The following is an 18317-nucleotide window of genomic DNA, read 5'->3' on the forward strand; positions in this document are numbered from 1 at the left end:
CAGCAAGGACAATTGTACACATCGTACATCGTTATGCGTAGCATTTGACTACCTGCTCCGCCATCATTTTGACTCACACGGACAACAACATGCGGTCTGAATCTGCATATTTTTTTTTCTTTTGACCAAACCATTTTGGAAAAATCAGTAAATATTGAAAAGAAGCAACTGAGCCATCATCAACTATATATCTCAGAAAAAGACAATACCACAATTATGTGAAATGCCCCTATTTAGACATCTGAAACGGACAAAACTTCTGTAATATACATAGCTCTGAAATATACCCAGAATTTGTGAATAGGAGATTTGCTAAACCCTCGAAAACATTGTACCAACTACACGTAAGCCCTAGATTCATATATTAAATCTTTTCCGCTTCAGATTCTTCAGCAGACGCAGTTTACAGGACTGCGTGCGATATGTTTTCGGCGCAGCGGAACGGATTTGTGAACTATATACGGGCGTCAGTGTATTTTTACTTATCGATTTTAAGCAAGCTTTGTAAAACATATGAGGTAAAAATAAACATTATGCTCTCAACATTCGCTCGAACTAAAATTCCTCTTTTTATTGCAGCAGATTTCATTCAAATTGTTTCAGGGGTTGTCTGATTAGAGAATTTTGTGCTTTTACTAGTAGATAAATTGGAGCCGACCCCGTGGTATCACCTTCTCTTAAGGGTATCCTTACAGGCTTAAGAAGTTGAGAAAGCCACTGCTCGACATGGATGTTTGTTTTCAAGCGAAGAAGCGGGTCTGACCTATGGCGATGCGTGGCTTTTAACCTGATGGCGGCACTGGATGCTTCCGCAATGGTTGGTGAAATTCCTCATTACCTTTCAGCAAAGATTCAAGAGATTACTCGGAGTGGCAGGTGTCACGAAGTGTGACGTATGGGTAATGCGCTAAACTATTAACTAAAATTTACCACACATATTTTTAATTGAGAACTTCAGTGCACACGGTGGAAGAGCAGGAGTAAATATCTTTACGGCTGGATCCATACCAGTCTACTCGGTACCTATAAAGACTAGCACCACCTTTTAAATACAATTTCCTGAATTGTGCGGCAAAACACATTGGATTTCTATATCATATCACAGCCACCTCCATGATTCACTTTGGAAGGATGTTAAGTCTGAAAGCCAAGGAACTAAGGATGAAGTATGCTGAGCTGGAGATTGAGAATGAAAAGGGTGTTTGATTATCTATAAAAAAAGGGAAGTTAAGAATTAAGTACCACTATAGAGACGTATCGGAAGCATGTAAGCATGCAGATTAGCATATAGCCGAATACTTCTACACGGAAAACTTCTCTGTTCTAAAATAAAGAGCTCTCTTTCTCTCTCCAGTCCCGAAATGGACAAACCTGCAGTCAACCAATAAAATGCTGCAACTAAAATTTTACTTCGTATGGTTAAATTTACGACAAGCTACAAAAAGTACACACAGGCAGTGCTTGGTGCGAGTGTCAAAGAAATGGGAAAGTATTTTTATGACTTGCAGAAAGCGTGTAATCTTCTGCTAGTGAAAGCCTTTAAAATTGCAGTTTGGTCTACATTTTTCTTCGAGTTAGGCCTGCGGCGCTTTTTAGAAACGATACGTTCGTCCGAAGTCCTGAAGACCAGTCAAACAGTACAACAAGCACAAATAGAAGACCAACTACCGGTTGTATTACAAGATATGAAGTTATGTCGTATACAGCCTAAATTAATTTTTTTTTATTATCGGGTTTCACGTGCCAAAACCACTTTCTTATTACGAGGCACGCCGTAGTGGAGGACTCCGGCAATTTCGACCACCTGGGGTTCTTTAACGTGCACCTAAATCTAAGCACACGGGTGTTTTCGCATTTCGCCTCCATCGAAATGCGGCCGCCGTGGCCGGGATTCGATCCCGCAACCTCGTGCTCAGCAGCCCAACACCATAGCCACTGAACAACCACGGCGGGTATATGCGGCCTGTTCAGGATACCTTATGCGTACGAAATGTTCTGTCGTTAAAAAAAAAGGAGGTGGTTGACGCGGCGGGGGAGGGTGCTGCCTTGATTTACGCGGAGTAAAAAAAGGCTTTCTCAAAGGATGGCTTTCCTTCTACGAGAGCGGGCACGGTTGAAGATGAGGTAGCGTGGCGAGGACAATCTGCAGAAGCCGAGCGTTGGCGGAGAGTGCACCAACGAGATCAAGAACCACGTGTCTATAAACCACGCGAGACATGTTTATGTACGGCAGGGGGACCGTGGGACAGCGTGAGCTGGTAGGCTAACATCTGTGCAAGTCACTGCAGCGCCAGGGGAAACAGCCGTGCTCAGGCAGCTAGCCCAAGTGACGACGACAGCGTCAGTTATGTCGCAATTACTTTTCCAAGAGCGGAGGCAGTGGTTATCTTCGCGCGCTAGCCTATATCCTCGCCGTGATCAGGGTGCCATTCGATAATGTCAGAGACTCAGGTTTTCTTCCCTGTATCCCGATCTACAGATCTATCATTTGTCTAACCTGCCCGGCCCCCTCTCAACACTTTCCTCTCGTCTCTTGCTTGCAATGAACCGTCACGCATGCGCATAAATTTCACTCCTAAAAGGCCCATAACTGCGTCAAAGCCATGGGTATGGGTCATTTTGAGGTGTAATTTATGGTGAAGTTTATTTCGACGTAGGTCATTTTGACTTGTGCCCTTACGGCTCATGATCATAACTGCGGCTTCGCCGCGGCTTTGTGACGTTTGTTGGTACCGCGAAATTTACGCGTAAATATTTTTTCGAGCTGGCTTAAACATTGTGTAATCATTGCACTAGTGAAATGCACACCTAGGGCAATGGCCCGATTGACGTGAGCCACTTCAACAACCGATTGTTGCATCCTACTTTTATAGTCGCTGCACCGGAAGCAGCGGTGAGCTTCAGGCAACATTATGCTGCATTTGCGAGCCTTCATATAAATCTCTACTACACAGGAAGTAGCCCATGCGCCCGTTGTAACGTTAGTAGAACCCGGCCGCTGCAAAATTTTGCATTGAGACTACAATATGTCCATTTATTTTTACAGCTTGAGCTAAGGAAGTGCAATATAAACAAGACGTACATATTTGCCTAGCAATATCTAGCTTTTTACAATTGGGAAGGGGCTTAGAAACTCGCCTTGCGCTCCGTAGGCCTCGAATTCAACGTCAGGTGGGAGCACTCACTAAATAAGTGATGTTCCAAAAGAAATGCGTTTTTATGTGTGGATGTGTTTTTGGGAGTTGAAAACTCCTGCTGCACGACACTGCAGCCTAGCGCGTAGTTTTTATATCCCTTGCACGCACTGCCTTAGCTTCCAAATATTAGCACACGTTTTTCTCTTCACGTTTTAAATAACAAAGGTCAATAAGTATACCAAGAAGAGTGGCAAAGTTGGACACTTCATTTACTGCTGTTTGTAGCTGAGATGTGGTAATGACGTTTCCTTATGCTGGACATCTGATGTTTCTTATTGCGAAATATTTGAGACAGGTGTCAGCTCGTGGCATGAGTCATTCCCATTAACTTTTCAAGCGCTGAAAAATAAGCCTTTCCTTTCAAAAACAGCTGTATAGAAGCCAGCTCTTTTGGTCGGAGAATGGAAACAGACCTCGAGCACTGCCGTGGGAAATGTAGAGGTTGCAGGTATGCACTGAGCGTCAACGATAAAGAGGTGTTTTTTTTTTCTCCAGCATTAAACCGATATACATCAGAACACCTGTTCGGGAAATGTCGATAAACTTGTCCATTCTCTCGGCGTTAGCAGGAAACCAAGTCAGTGCTAAAAAGCGACAGTGACGTGTCGTGCAAGTAAACAAATGAAATTATTTATCGGCCCTCTTAGAGAAAACCACCAGCCTAGCTCAGCTTAAATTTTTGTGGAGCCATACGGCACGTAGCTCTTGGCTAAAAACTTAGCAAAATGAATGTTTACCGATTGGTGCAGCCTGCAGATATTCTAATGGTGGTGATTTATAACAATGCATACTCTATGAACCGGCGCGGTCATAAATAGTCACTTAGGTTGTGTTAGCTACTTACGCGTTACCATATCGTATTTTAGCAATATCTGCGTTGTGTAACTTACAAGGGGGGGGGGGGGGTCGTTTTTGCTAGTTGGTTTTCCATAATGTTAATTCGTGCAGTGCGAAGCAGGCCACAGGGACGCATGAAAGACGAGGACGAGCGTTCACTGCAAACTGAAATGTTATTGTTTGATAGAAAAGTTTAAATAGAAAAAACAGAAGCAAGATGTGCGAAATGCAATATAAAACAGACATACCATCATCGCTCAGTGCTCGAGCCGATGTTGTCTAGCAATGCCAACTCCCCTTGCGATAAGGACAGGCACGGCTTACTTATGCATGGTGATCCTTCACGTGCTATGCTAGCTGCTTAGACAATGATGCGCGTGCGGTCGTCCATGTGCGTAACAAACAGTCGCAGTTTCGCACGAAAGGCTTAGCATCGATTGCAATAACAAATTAGTACAGAGCTATGCGAAGTAAGGTTAGTAGTTTATTGGCCGTATAAACGTGGAAACATTCGCTTACTAACTGAATTAACAAGCATGGTGTGAGCGCGCACCAGCAAACATGAACACATCACATTCGATGAGCGCGGACAGTCACTGGAAAACGCTGGACGCTGCTGTGAGGAAGCGCGGCAGCAGCAGCGAGCGAAGTGATCTTCGTGCGGTCTATCGGCTTCAACGCAGGAGCGGCGATAACACAGCGCACACAAAGGTATGAGCCGTCTGTGGATCCCGGCCAAGATAGGCGCGCGCGACCGCGCGCGGTGGTGCAACGCACACACTTGTTGGCGTAGTCGAAGCCGCCCCTCCCCGCGTTCCTCCATATATGGCGCGTGAGATAGGGCCACGATCGTACGTTCCCCTTGCGCCTGGTCGCGAAATTCGCAGTTGTTGCCGGAGTGCAACGCCTCCCCCCTCCCTCCCTTCCGTCCTTCCCACGGCCGTTCGCGCGACGGAAGGCGGCTTGTTTGCTCTCCGCTTTCTACTTCGCGCGCGTCTGATTGAGCCGCGATCGCCAGCTTTCCTCGCGTGCGTTCACTCTCACATACAACATACGACGCGCGGCGACGGTTTTATCGTCCTTGGACTTTATGCGGAGCATGACGGCGATGGCGACGGCAAAAATGCCCCTGGAGTGTCCATATAATTCCTATCGCAATAAAAGTACCTTTGTTCTCGTGAAAGCGCGGGCGCACACACGACCTACAATGTAGGACTAATAAACGTTACCTTCCGTTCCTAACACTGTTGGCATGATCTCGCCGGCGATCGTTGAATAACGTGCTAGTCTGGCCCACTAGCAGTCACCACAGCCCAAGGGAATTCTGTTCACGACCCTCGCGCGCATTCCACATATCGGTTACCGATATGTGGAATGTGAGTATGGCATGGGTGTTGACAGCTTCAAAATGATGAACCACCGTGAAAACAAAATTGCAAATGCTTGTGGAGCGTAAAACATATATGAAACAGTTTCCTACACGCATCGTAAATATCCTACACGCACCGTAAATTCGGACCTCTTTCATAGCCTAGGGCCGTTTATTTGTTGACGTACCCACTAAAGAATAAGTGAATACGCCACTCGAATGCGATGAATTACGCAGTATTGCCGTTACTCATATTTTACATATAGAAAAATTGAAGTGTTACCGTTAATGCTTGTAGCCCCTGCAACACAAATACAAAGTAGCACAAGGAATCACTGAACCGACCCCACTTGAAGTAGTAGAAATCGACTTCTGTTGGCCGCTTTACTGCGGTGACGGCAGACCATCGACGGCAGATGTGGGGATCGTTGTTTTATTCTTGTGCTGCGACGAGGGCAATACATCTACAGTTGACGACTGATATGCAACAAAGGTATTTTACTCGACCTTAGGCACTTGGCAGCACGGCGCTGAATTCATGCCACTGTGTATTGCGACGGAGTGGAAGCATTGCCATTGCACTCTTATTCCACTACTCTATCAAGCAACTGTGCGCCCTTCACGAGGACAACGTCCAGGGGCCCTATAACGTAAAACTATTCCAATCTGTTTTGATTCCAACGTCCTGACAGCAGATTTACGCAACCGTCACCACAAGCATCGGGTGATTAGCCGCAGCGTTTTTTTTAAACAGCCCAATAAAACACTGCTCTTTTTTATAGGAGTTTACATTCCATAGCGAATAGGATTCTCCACCTGTAACCGCTTCAGCGCTATTTTTACAGTCCACTTTGATGGCCGCGGCAATTGTGATGACCGCATGCTAAGCAAGGGGAAGCGGAGCAATTGCATACGCTGGCACCAGTCTCCCTCATCAGGTTATCTACTTTCACAGCCTCACCAAACTCCTCTTCAATTTGGCGCGCTCCTCACCTCTCGTCAAACAATTAGATAAAAAAAATCTGCCAAGGTACGCGCTAATATTCGCTTTGAAAGGAAAGAAAACGACCTATTTACGAGGAGAGCTTCACATTGGGCAGTTCAAACAACGCTGTAGGTCACCGTAAATTTGACGTCAGGAGATCGAACTAAAATAACGATGAAATAGTTTTACGTTATGCGGCCCTAATATTGGCTGCTAATGGCTTCTACGAACATTTATAATGTAAAAGCTTTCTTTTGAACACAGGCCCGCGTTACTTAGGTGGCAGGTGCACTCGCATTCTAGGTCACACCGAACACGAGAGTAAGTTTTCTTTTTGTCACTAGACATCTGCGGCAGGTAGGGTCGGCTACATTTCGCGTGAGCTCTATCTGCATTCATCGGCACACAACATTAGATTTGCACTGCTCAGCAGCTCCATAATGTCGAAAATGGGCGTTTATATTATCAATGGGAAGCCGGGTGGTAAGGCTATAAATACGGTGAATAAAAGCAACCATGTAATAATAGAAGTGCGTTAAACCATATCGTCAATTTGCTAACCGCTGTAAACATGCGTTACCTTTAGTAGACTGACGTCAGGTTCCCAAATGCCCTAAGACTGACTTCTCAAAATTTTTGTGATTCAACAACCAGCAATGTCTTGTCTATTTTGTTCCATAGATAAAATTATGACATGGTCGTATTGTAGGCCGGTCACTTCTTCAGAATTCTCTATAATTTCTAAGTGCTAAGGTACCTTTCTAAAAGTTGTCCACCGTTGAAGTATGTTTGCTTTGTTTACTTCAGAAAAAAGCTTGGAAACGTTCTTCCAGAGCAACATTGGGATTATGTGAGACACTGTACTATAGCGCAGTGCGGTAGAATAATTTTGACCCTGTGGCGTTCTCTCACGTGGAGCGAAATGTAGGGATATCTGAATACGACTACTGCTACCTCATTCTCAGCAGCAGGACGCCATAGCCACTGAGCCAGCGTAGCGGGTGTGTCTCTCTGAGAGAAGCATAGAAGGGACCAGTGTCTAAATAAAACCCCATAGTTACTACTGTGCTCAAGAATAAAGCACGGGCCCTATTCACGAAGCTGTTAGTTCATAAGTGGTATTTGCCAATAGCCAGCCGCCATCGCCAATAGTATGCCCAGCCTCTCTATTGGTCCTATTTACACTTCCGCACAATTCTAGCGTAAGTGCATCTAGTGAAAATTGTCCTCCGTCCTTAGCTCTATACATTCAGTGGTCATTGCCCATTTCGGCATTTAAGTACACCCTCAGCTGGCATAAAGGAACCATTCACTGATTTTCCAGAGCCTCAAAATTCGGCTAATGTACAAGCACTGCAACCATGCCACATGGATACAAGAATATTGCAATCAAGTCAACTAATTATCTGCCACGTTTTTAACTAGAGCATAGATATACTCGCCATGGAGTAACGGAAAAAATATTGAAAATAATGCAGTCAAATGGTCCCCTTGATGAGGGTCGCAGATAACGCTAGCCTGTCTTTCATGTTCAACCACAAATCTACAATCTCGTTCCGTCCTGTTAAATTGTGAGTGGTCTCACGAAGGCTAGCGACGCGAATATAAGCAAGAAGCCCTACCACAAGTGTGGAGATTCAACGTCGGACATGATGACACACTCAACCCTTTGCGAAAACCCTCCGCAGTGATCGTCTGCTAACGCGGTGGTGTTTTCGTCTCTAAATGCTTGGAGACCTTGAAAACCGAATACCCTGGTGACATGCCTGTCATTGCAGGGTATTCAGCGCAAGGAAATCTTTTGCGTGAAATTTTCACCATTCCGGTCAATTTATGTTTCAGTTTATCTTGTATTCTTTCTGATAAAAAAACACCACTATTAAGGCAACGATATAATCTTTATATAACACTGTATAATATTCATAGAAAAAAATATACCTAGCTCATACTTTTCTTTCGCTGTTCTGCCTCTTTTTCATTCACATTATTATTCAAACTTGGGATGTAATTGACTTGCTCAATACAAAAGCCTTTATTCTTGCTGCATTGACATCTACTTCATGCAGTTCAAAGAAAGCCCAAATGCAGTATCATACGAAGGTTCACACAAAGAAAACACGACTCACCAGTTAGTGGCGGCAGAGTAGAGATCACATGCAGCGAACACACCTCGCTCTGGGATGATTTGCCGTGTGTTCCCCTTTTCTGTCAGAATATCACGTAGGCTGTGGCGCTAAAACAGATGCGCATGCGCATTTCCTGTCGCAAGCCAGAATGCGGTAACAAAAACAAGCAGAAACATGACAGGCCTTCGCGTAGAACTCAATTCGTCATGATGAAATAGCATTAGCCATGAAAGCTTCATACAGAAAACGTGAGACCACATCTGTTTAGTATGGGCTCTAGACACTGGGTGCTTCAGCAAACACTTAAAAAAAACGTTCAGAGAAGTGCCTGTTGTAGATAGCAGAATTCTCTCAGAGTGGCGTCACTGCACAGACAGCACAATGGAGTCATCCACCCAATTATTTCCGAGTGGGTAAGCCTTGTAGCCTTACCCGCAAGAATTAGTAAATTGCAATATGTGCGATAAGGTGTTTAGTTAAAAAACTCAGTAAATTTTTGTAAATAATCGATTATCCATTTCATTTTTTTTTGTGCAAGTTCTGTCCCCCTCTTCGAGTAGACCAGCTCAATTGGACTAGAAGTGCTATATGCCACAGGCAAATAAAAAAAAATTGAGTGCTTGCTGAAACACCCTGTACATACGAAGAGCGCAAATTTCAGTTTTCTGGGCGCACAGCAGGTTATTCATATGTTAAACTGTTCAAACAAAAAGGAAGCAGGACATTAGAGGGGAACAATATCTACCTCCACGGCGATAAACATATTTTGATTTTTCAGTGCTTTGTTAACAGGAAAATCAGATTTCATGCATTTGATGCAGCGACAGCGGAGGATGAAAGGCAGTAGCCTATTTTATTACGTAAGGATGGGGAAACACAAATAGCTTGATAGGGCAATTAGCTCATCTCCACTAACGAGACGGTCGACTCGGCAAATAAATTGAAGCAAATAAGGTGGACGATCGCAGGCGCTGCTCATTCAGTCCATACGACCTTCGGTGAGTCAGGTTTGTAATTTGGGATGCGGACCCCATAACATTAAATGCAATGCACTCTGCCATGTCATTTTGCGCCCCGCAGGGGCGTCTGCGTAACAAGGCGTTTGGTGTGTTGCGACGCACGTACCCGAGCTCACGAGGGTTAGACCCTCGCGCGTGTAGGCGTACGTGGCTTAGCCAAGTCTGGGGAAAGGGGGATCCTGGGGGTTGAGCCGATGCCGGGTGCTCGGACCTTTCGCCCCTCGGCGGAGGCAACACACACCTCTTTGTCTTCTGTTTCACATAGACGGCACCCCCGGACTGACCCACCCGGGGTAAATTAGTAGTGGCGTTTCCTGTCTCTCTCTCTATGCAACCTTCGTCTTTCTCTCACTTTCCACATTTCCTGCTTTCTCCTGGCTTCCCTTTGCTTCGAATTTTTCCAGGCAGCAAGGGTTAACCTTGTGTGAATAGCCAACATAGGTTATTTTATATTTGGTTCTAGTGATAACGTACAGCTGGCGTTTGCAGGACCTGTTTTTACACTTCCTGTAGCGTCCCGTTGTAGGGCTCCATGGTGTGTGGCTGGCGTTATCGCCGAAGACTACACATTCCTCTATGGGTAGTTCCTTCCCCCCACTCCGTGATCGCCCTCAATAAAGAGGGCGCACCGATGAAGTATTCCAGTTTTTTGGGCGCCAAGAAGAATCCATCCCCCGTTTCCATGTCATTCATTCTGAAAAATTAGACAAACCAGTTCAAACAATTTCACCCTTCCTTGTTTCCAGGTCATTGACTGAAGTGTTTGGTCCAGGTTATAAGGCGTCGAGGATGGCAAGCGGTTATCTCCTCTTGGAGCTCCGCGATCAGAAGCAGTATGAGAAATTGTCAAAACTATGAGTCAATTGGGGAAACCCAAGTAATCGTAGCCCTGCACTGTGCGATGAACACAACCCGTGGCGTTGTCTCGGACGATGACTTGCTGGAGCTCACTGCGGCTGAACTCTTGGAGGGCTTCAGTGAACAGAATGTTATCGACGTCAAAAGAATTAAGATGAGGCATGACAGCAAAGAAATCAAAACCAAGCACCTGATACTCACATTCGGCTCAAGTGTTCTGCCCGAGTCTATGGAGGCCGAGTACATCAAGCTCCGTGTTAGGCCATATGTGCCAAATCCCCTTAGATGATTCAAATGCCAACGTTTCGGCCACAGTTCAAAGAGCTGCCGAGGCCGTCAAACCTGTGCGAAGTGCAGTGCCCATGAACGTACCTCTGAATCTTGCGAGAACACTCTCCACTATGTAAACAGTGATGGGGAGCACGCGGCGTACTCACGGTCGTGCCCATCCTGAAAAAAAGAAAACAAAATTGTCACAAAGTAAAAGAAAATATATCTTTCAAGGAGGCACGTAGGCGGGTGTCATACCTGCCTAAGAGAAGCTCTGCCGATATGGCGCGTCAGGGGGCAGCGCCACAACGGCCTCCGACGGCTGTCCGTCCCACACACAGTGAGCCGGTGGTGACACCATCTGGCCCCCCGCAGGCTACAGCTAGTGCTGTTCCGCCACCCCAGAAGAAGGGACCATCGACCTTCGGGCAGGTGGTCTGAAAGGTCCCGTACAACGTGCCGAAGCCTTCACGTCAAACACAGCGCTCGGAAGAGCGCGTGTCCAGCGCCTCGCCAGAGGCGATGGACACAACAACCAGAAAGACGGCGCCTCCAGCGCCTAAGGAGCTCCGAGCCTCTCTCGACCGCTCCAAAAAAGACAAAACTCGCGTCACGGCGCCTCCAAAGGGCCCGTGAGCAAATTCTCGTCTCTTAAACACACAGCACGCAACACATTTTCTATAATGGAGACACAAATACTACAATGGAATGTTAGAGGACTCATTCACAACCTAGACGACATTACAGAGCTTCTACACAAGCATCATCCAAACTTGCGGTATATTCAAGATACACATCTGAAACCCATACACACAAACTTTCTTCCCCAATACACAAGCTATCGTAAAGACTGCAACAAAGCTAATGCCTCCGGCGGTGCTGCAATAGTTGCGGACAATTCTATAGCTTGTCAACAGATCGCCCTTCAGACGCCCCTTGAGGCAGCGTCAGTTCGAGCAATTCTTTTGAGCAAACTGGTTGACTGTGTGCTCTCTATGCATTCCTCCTAACTATCATCTGAGAAAAACCGATTTCTATAACCTAATTAATCAGCTTCTTGACCCCTACATACTGGTAGGTGATTTTAATGACCACAACACGATGTGAGGAGATTCGCGATGCGAGGCGAGAGGTTGATTGATCGAAAATTTTCTTCTGACCATTAGTGCCTGCCTGTTTAATAAGAAGGAGCCGACCTATTATAGCATACAACACAACTCATATTCATCGATAGATCTAGCAATAGGCTCTGGTTCTCTTCTGCCTCATCTGGAATGGAGTGTGATCATTAATCCTTTTGGAAGTGACCACTTCCCTATAACATTAAACTTAATAACGCAGCATAACAACCGCCCCCGTGTTCCCATCTGGAAATTAGCATCGGCTGACTGGAAGCATTTTAAAGAATCAACCGATTTAACACTAAAATTTATAAGCAATTTATTATAGATGATGATGTCGCATATTTTACGGCTTTTATTTTTGATGCTGCTGAAAAGTTTACCCCGCTAACGAATGGTGGTTCACTTAAAGGACGTGTTCCCTGGTGGAATGAGGACTCTAGGGTTGCGCGAAAGAGGCAGAATAAGGCATGGGACATATTGCGCAGATCGCGGAATATAGAAAATGTAATTGAATTTGATGATGTGTGGTGTTTTATGGCGCACGGGCCAGGTTTGGCCAAAGAGTGCTATGACAAGTGGTAATGTTGACGATGTATTGTGGATGACGTGCCCAATGAACCCATCATGGTAGATGTGATATGGCTGTAAAAGGGCCTAAAAACTTCCGTGTAAGTGGAGTAGAATATATAGGTGCTAAAATAATGACGGTGACTAGGATGTGATGTGGGCTATGGCAATGGGCTTTCGTTTAAACATGATGCAATAAAACTTAACACTGACACTATAATTTCAAGAGATCCCTTGAATGCAAGGCTGTTAGTCGTGTGCTAAAAGTTGCCTGGCCAGATGATTTTCAGGGTGTCCGTTTAGGCTAAAAACTCTAAGACTGTTTGCAGATTAAGAAGCGGTTCATCGCTAAGAAAAAATGCAGGGGGAAGGGGTGAATTCTCGCGACATGCAGCAGGGAAGTACTTTGTCCTTTCTGTTTCTATTACAGGGCACTGAATAAGAACATGGAGGACTGTGAGGCTATTGCCGCACTTAACACAAGTTGGAGGATCACCCCCAGTCAAGAGATGAGAGTGGGTACCGTATGTGTGGCCTATCCTTAATCGGCAAAGAAGTACTTCCTTGTACCTTGCTATTTTCCCATTTATCCAGTTCCCCAGTTTTGGTTTTATTATGTGAAGCTTATTCATTGCTTGTGAATCCCACTCGCCTTGCCAATTATTCCTCAATTTACTGCGTAGAAAAGGCTTTAGGTCTGTGGCAGGGATGGGGATATTTGAATCTGCATCGCTAAAAGTTACTGACCTAGCGCTTTGGTCAGCAGCTTCGTTGCCTTTTATACCTTTGTGACCAGGTACCCAGCATATGACAATCACTTGATTGCACATATATAGGGAGCCCAACAGACTGTACAGCTAACTAAAAACTGAGTTTTTATATTTTCTTGGGCTAAGTAGGGCTCTGACTACACTTAAGGAATCTGTAAACACAATAGCCCTAGCAAGTTTTGAGAGCCTTATGTTTTGAACAGCCGATAGTATAGCGTAGGCTTCAGCTGTAAAAATACTTGTGTGTGGATTTAGTGCTCCGGATAATGAAAATGAAGCTGCCAGAGCTGTGTAGAAAACTCCTTTAGAGGACTTGGAAGCGTCTGTATAGTATTCTGTACAGGAGTACTTCTCCTGAAGTTCACGAAAATAGAATTGTATATGTGCTTCTGGCGCCCTCTTAGATATTTCTACGAAAGAGACATCGCATTCAATGGTCTGCCATTCCCATGGTGGGAGCAGGCGAGTGGGTGCCATTAGGACATTCTCTGGGACTAAGACGCCTGTTTCTTCTGCCAGTGTTGTCAAACGAAGGCTCAACGGAGCTCTAATAGCTGGGTGGTTACGAAATAATCTGGCTGTAGACACTTCATGAATAGATGACTGACATGGATGCTGCACGTCTGATTTAGCCTTGAGAGGATAGGAAAAGGTTAAATATGTCCTTCGGAGATGTAATGACTATTCATTACACTCCACATACAGGCTTTCTACGGGACTTGTCCTAAAAGCGCCTGTAGTCAGGCGTATACCCGAGTGGTGAATGGGATCTAGCATCTTTAAAGCACTAGGCGCAGCAGAGCTATATACTATTGCTCCATAGTCGAGGCGGGACCGCATAAGGCTTTTGTAGAGGTTCAAAAGGCACCTCCTGTCACTTCCCCAAGATGTGTGGGACAAGAGCTTTAGTAAATTCATTGTCTTCAGACATTCGTTCTCAGATACTCAAGGTCAGGGGCAAATGTTAGTTTAGAGTCTAAGATGATTCCTAAAAAATATGTTCGTGGCTGACAGATAGCGGCTTTCCGTTAAGATGGACGACAGGGTCAGGTAATATACCTCTCTTTTTAGAGAATAGAACGCATGTGCTTTTTTGGGGGTTTAACTTGAATCCATTCTCGTCAGCCCACTTAGACATTTTGTTTAGGCCAAGTTGTATATGTCGCTCACAGATAGAAATATTGCATGATTTAAATCCTATCTGTACGTCATCCACATACACTGAATAAAACATTGTTCGTGGTATGAGCGTATAAAGGGAATTCATTTTTACGATGAAGAGGGTGCAGCTCAGTACAACACCTTGTGGCACACCTGTTTCCTGCGTAAGTTGACGAGATAGTACTTTACCAACCCTCACACGGAACGTACGATTAGAGAGGTACCTTTGAATCAGGTTCAAGAGATTGCCTCTAGCACCAATACAAGCCAGATCACGAAGAATTCCAAAACGCCAAGTTGTGGCGTATGCCTTTTCCATATCTAAAAATACGGCTAATAAAAACTGCTTGTGCACGAAGGCATCTCGGATATTCGCCTCCATGCGGACAAGGTGATCTGTCGCACATCTACCCTCCCTTAAACCCCACTGCAAGGGGTCTAGTATTTTGTTGCTCTCAAGATAATGAATTAGGCGTCTGTTTACGATTTTCTCAAATAGTTTGCATAGCCAGCTTGTCAGGGCTATAGGCCTGTAGCTGCAGACCGAAGTTGGATCCTTGCCCTCTTTTAGAATAGGAATTACGACTGCTTGCTTCCAGGCAGGTGGAATGGAACTGGCAGAGAATATGGAAATAAAGAGTGATAGTAGTGTGTTGTGTGTTTCGGCGTGTAGGTGTTCAATCATCTCAAACTTTTCGATCGCCTCCAGGAGCTGATTTATTGCAACAGTTCAGTGCAGCCTGAAATTCCACCATGTTAAATGGCCGGTTGTAAGGTTAATTTTTATTTCCTTTCCGGTTCAGAGGCTGTCGTTCCGCTTGTCGCTGATATCTTAGAAATGTATCTGAGTAATGGGATGAACTCGAGATGTATTGAAAATGTGCCCCTAGTGAATCAGCTAGGTCCTCAATAGTGTCTCCTTGTGTGTTCACTAAAGGTAGAGGATGAGTTTCGCGGCCTTTTATTTTGTTGACCCTATTCCAGGCTTTCCGTTCGTCTGTATATCAATTGGTGCTACTGATGTATTTTTGCCAACTTTCCCGTTTGGCCCGGCGGCGTTTTCTTCTACCTAGTGACTTTATTTTCTTGAAATTAATAAGATTCTCGGCAGTTGGAGATTCGCGAAGGTGACTCCAAGCCTTATTTTGATTTTTACGAGCTTCTTTGCACTCCGTATTCCACCAGGGAACACGTCGCCTAGTGGGTGATCCATTTGATTCAGCGATACACAGTGACGCCGCATCAACAATAAATGCTGTCAGATATGCCACGGCGTCATCAATAGGAAGTGCAGCGATGTCTTCCCAGGTCATGCGGGTGAGTTCTTTATAATGTTTCCAGTCGGCTGACTCGACTATCCAGTGAGGGAAGCATGGGGAGCATTGATCATGTTTTGTTGATGTTATGACAATTGGAAAATGGTCGCTCCCATATGGGTTTTTAAGCACGTTCCACTCTAGATACGAGTGTACCAGATGCAATGCTCAAATCGATCAATGAAAATGTTTTGTTTTCCACGCTATAGAATGTAGGCTCTTTATTATTTAGTAAGCATGCATCTGTAGTGAAGAGGAGGCTTTCTACTAAGCGTCCCCTGGCATCACAGCGACAACCTCCCCAAAAGGTGTTGTGTGCATTGAAATCTCCGACGACAATATAAGGTTCGTGCAGTTCATTAATAAAGCTTTGGAATTGTTTTTGAAAGATGGCAGTTCGGGGGGGTGTATAGTGTGGAAATTGTTACTAGTTTATTAAACAGTATCGCACGGACTGCAACTGCCTCTAGGGGCGTTTTAAGCTGTAATTGCCGGCAAGCAACACCCTTATCTACAATTATCGCCACACCGCCAGACGAGGCAAGGGCGTCGTTGCGGTCTTTTCGGTATATGGCATACTGCCGGAGAAAGTTCGTGTGTGAAGCATTAAGATGTGTTTCTTGGACACACAGCACCTTTGGACTGCACTTATGTAAGAGTTCCTTAATGTCGTCTAGGTTGTGGATTAAACCCCTGACATTCCATTGTGTTATCTGTGTATCCATAATGTATGTGTTTTGTGCTGCGTGTCTAAGAAATATAGATTAGATTATCTCACGAGACCTTTCCAGGCCCCACGAAACGATATCTCTCAATTTTCCGGACGCGCTCGAGGGAGCTGCACCGTTCCTTGGGCGCCTGAGACGCCAAGTTTGTCCTCGTATCCACCACCTCATCTGAGGCGGTGGATACTGCCCGCGGAGCGGGCACTTTCGCGGGAGTGGTGGGCCGATCTGCATCGGCAGAGGACATGGGTTCAACAGGCCCGGAGGTCTGCTGGCCCTCATTTGCGGGAGACGGAACAGCGCTGGCTGTTCCAATCAGGGGGGCGGATGGCGTGACCGCCGTCACTCTTCGAGTGACTTGGGCGGCCGCCGAACGATGTGGCGCTGCCCCCCGGCGCGCGACATCGGTGTAAGAAGGACTGGTCTGATTGTTGGAATAGAAACGCTTGCGTGCCTCTGGGAAAGTCAGATTTAGTTTCACCTTGAGTTCTGTTATTTGTTTTTCTTTTTTCCACGAAGGGAAGGATCGCGAGTAAGCAGGGTGGTCTCCTTCACAGTTGGCACAGTGGGTTGCTGAAGTGCAAACGTCAGAAGAGTGTTCGATGGAGCTACACTTGGCACAAGTAGCACGCCCTCTGCAGGTTTGGGACCCGTGCCCAAGATGTTGACACTTAAAACATCGACGCGGGTTTGGAATGTATGGCCTGACACGTAGCTTGCAGTAACCGGTCTCGATTGATTCAGGAAGAATGCTGCTTCCAAAAGTTATGATTATATGCCTAGTTGGTATTTATTTGTCATCCCGTCTTATTTTAATCCTTTGCACTTTGACAACGTTCTGTTCTTGCCATCCTTCAAGTAATTCACTTTCACTAATTTCGAGAAGGTCATCTTCCGAAATGTACCGCGCACTGTATTCAACGTCCTGTGTGGGCCTACTGAGACGGGAATGTCCCCAAACGCTACAAGTTTCGAGAGTCTGTCGTATTGTGGCTTGTCGCGAACTTCGAGAACAAGAGCACTGCTTCCCATCTTGGTTATTTTATAACCTGGGCCTATTGCTTCTGTGAGGGATTTGGCTACAAGAAAAGGTGATATCATTCGGACTGTCTTAGTTTCGTGTTGACTGTGAACAACGGGGTATTTCGGAAAGGATTCTTTTGGTTGCATAAAAAAGCTGAATGGTTCATCGGTGCGCCCCCTCTTCAGGGAGCGATCAGGTAATAGTGGAAAAGCTTCAGTCATAAAAAATTGGAAAATTCGGCGGCGATCGTGGCCACCCACCAACGAGCCCAACAAGGGGACGCTACAAGGTCGGGAAAATACCTGCACACGCCAGCCATGCATCGCCGCTATAACCTAATATACGATACCCAAGGTTGGATAACTACACCAGGTTAACCCTCGCCACCTGGAAGTCTGGAAGTAAAAAGAAGCGAAGAGAAGACAGGAAAGATTGAAAGTGAGAGAGAAAGTGAGAGAGAAAGACGAAGATTGAAGAGAAGGACAGGATAAGGTGACTGCCGATTTCCTCCAGGTGGGTCAGGCTGGAGGTGCCGTCTATGTGAAGCCGAGGCCGAAGTGGTGTGTTGCCTCTGCCGGGTGGCCTTAAAGGTCCAAACACCCAGCATCGGCTCAACCCTCAGGATCCCCTTTTCCCCAGACACGGCTAAGCCGCGCACGGCTACACGCGGGAGGGTCCAACCCTCGTGTGCTCGGGTACGTGGTGTCGCAACACACCAAACGCCTGCTGACGCAGACGCCCCTACGGCGCCTAATTGAATTTAAACACATAAAATCGGAGGGAAGGCGGATACGACGTCAGGAGAAGAGATAAAGTTGGGAGAGGCTCCTTTCAGGTATAAGTTCGTAAACACAGGAGGCGAAAGTTTGTAATGGCATAAGGAGGCTAAAAGGGCAGCAAATAAATCAATTCCCTCTAGTGAACGATCAAGGGGATACCTTAGAAGAGCAGGCAGACTTTCTTGCGGAG

This window comes from Dermacentor andersoni, chromosome 1 (assembly GCF_023375885.2).
Source record: "Dermacentor andersoni chromosome 1, qqDerAnde1_hic_scaffold, whole genome shotgun sequence".
NCBI lineage: Eukaryota > Metazoa > Arthropoda > Arachnida > Ixodida > Ixodidae > Dermacentor > Dermacentor andersoni.